Below are 7,229 nucleotides of genomic sequence, written 5' to 3'. Positions count from 1 at the left end.
TTTGTGGAAAAAAATGTGCCATTCCACTGCTGCTAAATACTATGGTGGTTAAATTAGTCGGATATCTTCTCACCTTCTCACAATCACTCTGCCTTGGGCTCAGGCATGAAGATACCTATTTTGAACCCCAAATACCTTTGAGATTGGACATCTCAATTCAGCAGAGTACACTACTGTAAAGCATAAGCAACAGGATAAATATAGATGCATCAAGGTGTTAAAATCTTGCTCATGTGTGCCTCAAGAATATAAACAGGTAACACAGGTTGTTTTTTTTCTCAGTCTGCAGTTATCTAATGGACTTCCTACGTCCTGTAGTGAAAGACTGTTTATGCTGCTAGAAATGTCAGTATATCTTGGTAGTGCATTATCCAGTATAAGCATATTATCCATTTGTTGGACATGAGAATATCAGTGACACTCATTTCTGTGTATTTCACATGCTTCCTTTTAAGGCTTTTTGTTTCTGGTTTTTAGTAGAAACAACATCTATACATACGGGAATGTATGCCTTCTCATATGTGTATACGTTCTTTATTTCTTTTACCACTTCAGCTAACTTCACTGGGACTACAATATGACCAAGGAGTGCAATCATAGTAATTGTCCTACCTTTTTTTTCCCTCTCTGATCGTATTTGTATTCAATACGATCCTAAATGCTTCATAAAAACATTCAAAAAATTAAAACTTAATGGAGAAATTAAAACTTGATGGGCAACTCCTTCAATTACTGTAGTCTTCCGAATGTCTTGTAATTGAAAGTTGACTTAAATACTAAAGTTTCTAAAATGTGCCTTGACCTTTACCTGTTATTGCCAAGGAAGTGAGCAGGTTGAATACACTTAAGGAGAGCAAAATTTAAGAACCTTTTGTTTCAGTACATAAACCTTTTCTATTCTGGAATTTATGTAACTTTAGTAAGGGGTGGATTTGACAGATGTACTGAGCTATAGATGTTAGAATTCAGGATTCTGTATGGTCCCTCATTTGTATTTATAGGAGGCAGCATTTTGCGTAAAGTACTTTACGCAATATACCTTAAAAAGCTGAACTGTCTGACATGGAATGGACATATTAGTATGGGAATATTCAGTATTGCAGCTGCCTTTTGCAATCATAGCTTGGCACCTGATGTATAATACTCTCCCCAAGAAAATGATTAGGCAGTGTTCATGTAAGAGATCTGCATGTTAAACAGCTGAGGTTGCACTGGGCTACTCTATCTGTGGAAAGTCACTTGCTGGTAAAATATGCTCATGCACCTGGGAATGTTTTCTTCCTCCAAAGGAGAGTCTAGTCCATGAAACAAAAAATTATCTAAGTTTGGATATTTTCCCCTTCCCAGCTAATCAAGAACAAATTGATATAATAGTTTCACATATGACAGTCATACCTTCAAGAATGACCTCAGCTAATTTTCCTCATGAGGGTCATTCAGACCTGGTACTCCGAGGATGGTCTGATGGAGCGCTACAGATTCATTATTGTGTCTTCAATGAATTGCTGTCCCTCTAATTGTTTTGTACACTTTTTATCATCAAACATCTCAGATTAAAATATTTTACTGATCCTGAGCCCAAACCACTTCATTTTCTGCTGTGTGACTGTAAAATCTGGTACTTAAAGATATATTGGCCGCCTTAATTTATGGAGCAAATCCTGAAAAATTCTAAATCTGGATTAGTGTCTGTTAACTTGTATTAAATTCTATTTGGCATTTGACCAAAGCATCACATTCCCCTTTGTTCAGTATCTAATGCTGGAGGAAGGCACAAGTACAATATCAAGTGGAAAAATGCGTCCAGGACAAAACTGTAACTATGAGCCCAAATTCTCTGCTGGCATAACTCAAAGTAATTCCAAGCCAGGTCTTTCAGAATGGCCCCTTTGTCTCGAATTATTTTTTTGTATTCATTTTTTACTAAGCGACTTTCCAAGCAATAACGGTTTTTATCTGCATGACTCCTATTAAAGTCAATAGGAGTCATGTGGCTAAAACCCTGTGTGATGCTTGAATTTATTGGAAATTGGCATCTGATGCTGTTTGGTCTTCCTGCCCAACACTTCTATTGTTTGGTCTTCCTGCCCAAGCATTGCTTTTTGCCTGGTCATGTCACCTCTTAGTTTCCTACTTGTTGGAATCTCAATGCCTAACCTTTCTATTCCATCCCCAATATTCTTTCCCACTTAAAATAAAAGTCTCCTCTCTCCTCCGTAGAATCATTATTGCCTCATGCACTTTTTTTTTTTTTTTTTTTTCCTGTGTGGATGTTTTCTTCAGCCTCAGTTGCTGCTGAAATTGGCTCTTGGCTGCAGTGAATCATAGCATTGTTCAAACAACCACTTATGTTTGCACATTACTTTAGTAACTGGCTTTATGAAAGGTGCTCTGCAAACAGAACTTAACTCCTTACCATTTATTCTGAAATGCTAAGGGTTAAAATACTGTTAAGTCTGTCTAATGCTATTTATTTGCTAAAAATGAGCAGCTAACAGGTATTACCAATCATTACTTAACAATTTCCTGTTCCTCCAAAATGACATTAACACATCATGATATATTTGCTGCCCTTTTGCTTTCACCAAAATCAAGGACAAAATTTCCATTGATAGGACAGCTGCAGATTTTAGCTTAAGATACATTTTAACCAGTGTGAATACGGGTTACAAAATCCAGAGGTAGGAACTACTGGTTGTTAACCGAAGGCAGCCAATCTTTCACTCAAAACACCAAAACAACTTTTGGTTGTACATGGGCAATTTGCTAATTTAGATATGATCCTAGGGATGGTTTGCTTTAAACAAAATGAACAAACAAAACATTAATCCATTTTTTACTGTACTGGTTAGGGCGTCTGCCCCGATTACATGTGGGATATAGCCAAACACAATGCTTCCTCCAGGGATTCCTGAAGACGTTTTCAACCAAATGGAAAAAGAGACTCTTCACAGATGAAGATTTATTCTTTTCCCAGAGGTGTCTGTGAACATTTGATTTGGAAGAAAAAAAAAATATATATATATATATTAAAAGGCAATGTACTGGAGTTTACATGCAGTTTTAAGAACAGCATATAGGAAAGTTATTAATGATTTAGTCTGAGTATTGTACAGCTCTATAATAAAAGATAGAGGCTGTCCAGTATCCTGAAGAGAAAACTCAACTCGGATTCCTTCAGGCACTATATGTTTTTCAAAAGTAATCTCAGGATTGAAAATCAAATCTATCAAGAAATACAAGTTGAGCAGCTTGGGACCCTGTCAGACAGCCTGTTTTAAAGTATAGCTAAAGTAGACTGAAGATTATCTTCAAGAAATGTATTGAAGAGCAACAGAGCACTAAATGAATAGAAAACAGTATCTGGGACAGGAGCTGCTGAAAACCTCATCAAGTTATCGTAATTTAACATGTATACACTATGTAAAAAATGTGTACTTCCGTGCAGAACAATTTCAGTCAAAAAGCTTTTTCTTTTTTATTTTTCAGTAAGTGTTTGTCTGAAGATGCCTGAACTTTGTGAGCTTTGTCCATGAGAAGTGCAGCAGGTGCTCTGTGAATGTCAGTCCTTCAACACCACTCCTTGCCCTCATTAACCTGGGGCTGTGTTTAGAGTCTTTTTCTCATAAATCTCATCCCCAGTCTTACCTCTGTTGCAACCAGAATAATGCAAATTAGTGACAACAGCTGTGATGTTTTCTTTGGGGTTTACCATCAAAAGAAAAGGATGAATGTTCTCAGTATACTTACTTTTCCAGGAAAATTGGGAGGAAGCATTATTTTCAGTCTTATCCCAGATGTAATCAAGGCCCAAACTAAGTTGGTATTTCCATTTGACAGAGTTCAAAGTGATCTCTGCTCTATTTCCACCAGCTTTTCTGTGGATCATTTATCATGGTCATGTTTATCAAACTAGTTTTTTAGGTTTTCCACTTTTTTAGAAGTCCAGTTTTAGAAGTCCTGAGATATACTTCCTTATTGAGTAAAGGAAATAATAAACCTGATAGTAGCCTTCCAGAATCTAAAAAGGGGTATTTGACTCTCTGGTAGGGTCTGTTGTCATAGGACAGGGGGAAATGGTTTCAAAATAAAAGAGGGGAGATTTCAACTTGATATAAAAAGAAAGGTTTTTACAGTAAGGGTAGTGAAGCACTGGGACATGTTCCCCAGAGAGGTGATAGGTACTATGTCCCTGAAGACATTAATGGTCAGTATGGATGGGGCTGTGAGCAACATGACCTGTCTGTAGGTGTACTTGTTCATTGCAGGGGGGGTTGAACTAGATGACTTTGAAGAGTCCCTTCCAACTCAAACAATGCTATGATTATTTTTCAACTTTTTCAAACATAAAATATGTTAAATGAGAGAATAAAACAGAAGTGTAAATAGCAGTAGTAGGATTCTGGAGAGAAAAATGAAAGAAAGCTTTGTTTTTGAGAGAGAAAAAAATAATAATTAAGAAAAAAACCCAAACCTATCTGGAGTAAATCTGACCTGAGCTAAATTTGAACTGCCTCGGAGAAAGAAAAAGCTGTGTCACACTATGAAACAACCAAATGAACCAATCCCCCAGCTAAAAGATTTAGTACAGAGAGTTAGTTTTAAGCTAAAGAAGACTAGCACTTTAATCTTTTTGCTTGATTTTCCTTTTAAACACAGTCATCCATTTAGCTCCCTGCTGTCCTCATGAAGAATTTCCTTATGATGAAATCAGGGTTCGGAGATTTATTATGCACCGAGCAGGGTAGGTTCAGGCTGATAAAGGCTTCCTGGGTGAGCGAAGGATTCTTAATGCCAGGGAAGATACTCTTTTAATGTGAGGTTCTTGACCATTTATTACATAAAAATGTTAATCTGATAGTGTTTCTAATCTTCTTGTTATCAGTGGTGGTTGCTTGGTGTTAAAGACAAGATAAAAGCAAGAGCTGAAGAAACAGATTTGGGGAGCACTCACTCAGTTAGCATGCCGGATACAACACACCTGCTTCCCATTTATCCGTTCCTGCAGAATAAGGAGGAGAAGGCTCTCGTTTGCGATAACACAGCTGCTCAGCTGTCTGATTGGGCCTGGTGTGCAATGCTAAAAGGACACTGCATAGGAGATAAGCTGTGATAAAGAGACAGGAGCAGGCACTTCCTAGGAAACTCTGCAGAGCAGAGGAGGATTTGCTTTGCATGCCATTTCAAGGAGTTCTCCAAATGCAAAATATTTAATCCTCTCTCACCTATCCACATCTTCACCCCAGAATGTTGTGTGAGCCACAGAATTAATGTAGTCCAACATCTTACCAGTTTCCATACCTGGAAGTCTCTGGAGTTTGTCCACACTAGTGCCTGGGTTTGTCCTCCCTGTGAAATCCCAGCAGGCAAGAGACATTGAGAGCTCTGACCAGCCCTGGCTTTCATGTGTGCAGAACCAGTTGCTGGTGTAAAAAGAAAGTGGCTGGCAAACCAGACTGCAGTCTGCTCATAGGCTCAGAAGTTATTAGGAAAGGTGGCTCAGAGGACAAGCACTGTTATCACATAAGCCTTGTTTCCTAAGAAGACCAAGATAAAGGTTATCTCTGTCTGCAAGACCAAAATACAATCTTTTTTCTGGAGGGAATGGGCTCAACAGCAATTTTTTTTTTTTTTTTAGTTTTTGTTTTGTTTTGTTTGTTTTTAAGTTTACACAAACATCAGTGGAATAGCTAGATTTCAGAAGATAGTGAGGGATAAAATTGGGTTCTTTAGAATGATTACATGACCAGTCCAAGTTTTTCCTGCTGAGGGAGACCTGAACTCATTTTCTACTCTGAAAGTCTTGTTTTCCACAACCTAGATGAGTATTGCAGAAGCCAGCCACGTTTTTTTTTTATTATTATTTTGAGGCAACCACTTCTTACCCAAATGAAATATTTTCAGTGAAATTTCTGTCAGAATCTATATACTACCTTAGAAAGAGATTACTTTACAGTGTAGCACCTGCTAACACAAACACACTGTTGAGAAGTTACCAGCTCTGCCGTGAGCTGGAGTGGGTACAGTCTGTGCAGCCACACACACATTAGCTTTACTGTAAACTATGGGGAAGCCCTGGAATCACAATCTGCATCCATCTGTGAACCAAATAAATACTAAATAATGTTGACTTCACTAACTAGTGGGAAGCTTACAGGGTAGTGTGGAAGTTGGCTCATCAGAATGAGGTAAATGGGCAGAGCTGGGTGGGTTCTGCAGGGATGCTGCCCATGGTTTGCTAGGTGGTGCAATCAGCGTTCTACCAGAAATACTGTACCAAACCTTGTATCCTACTAAGATTTCTTGATCTATGTATGTTAAATTCAAGGCAGGCACAGACTAGCAATCCCATATCATAGGCATATCAATTCATGAAGGAAGCCATACTTACAGTGAACAAAACTATCAAAGGCAAAGCATACCTAATAATATTTTGGGTATATGTTGCTTAGTCAAACGTTCATTTTCTGATCCCCTCAACAGCATTTCAAAATGTTTGTATTGGAGAGAAACTCAGCTGACAATAAAGAGCATTTGAAGCTCTAAATTTCCCCAAAGAGCACAAGCAATTTTAGCAGAAGACCTCCAAGACTCCCCAAAGTCACCAGCCAATGCCTTGCTGCAAAGACTGTTCAGATGAAGGATTTATCTTTAATTTAGATCTGGGAGTTCTTTGCTCATACCACCAGTCAGAGAAGACTTCACAGATGTTGGTTTTAGATTAAGAACTTTAATCTTTTCACTGCAGCAACTGAGGAACCATGTATCTGGACAACATATGGTCATTTCTCACCTAAATTCAAGTTTATCTGATAAATTCAACCCCCGTAATATTCATTTTATTTTGGGAAACAAAGAAAAATCTACCACATTACAGATGCATGGACTTAGAACACAAACAAGAATGATGTCAGATAATGAGCTCCTAAAGATGTTTAAGGGACTGGAGCACCTATCCTGTGAGAAATGGCTGAGAGTGACATTCCAGCTTAGTGAAGAGATTGCTCGGGGAAGAATCTGACCAGTGTCTATAAAAATGAAAAATGAAGGGAGGATGCAATGAAGATGGAGAACAGCTGTTGTCAGCAGTGCCTAATGTCAAGACAAGAGGGAATGGGCACAAACTGGAACATGAGAGGTTCTGTTTAACATCAGAAAGGATTCTGTGCTCTTTGGGTGACAGAGCTTCAGCACCCAGAGAGGTTTCAGAGTCTTTTCCTTGGAAATCT

The sequence above is a fragment of the Gallus gallus genome, chromosome 1, assembly GCF_016699485.2.
Source record: "Gallus gallus isolate bGalGal1 chromosome 1, bGalGal1.mat.broiler.GRCg7b, whole genome shotgun sequence".
Classification (NCBI taxonomy): Eukaryota; Metazoa; Chordata; class Aves; order Galliformes; family Phasianidae; genus Gallus; species Gallus gallus.
The sequence above is the reverse complement of the archived record's forward strand: the minus strand, read 5'-3'. Positions refer to the sequence as shown.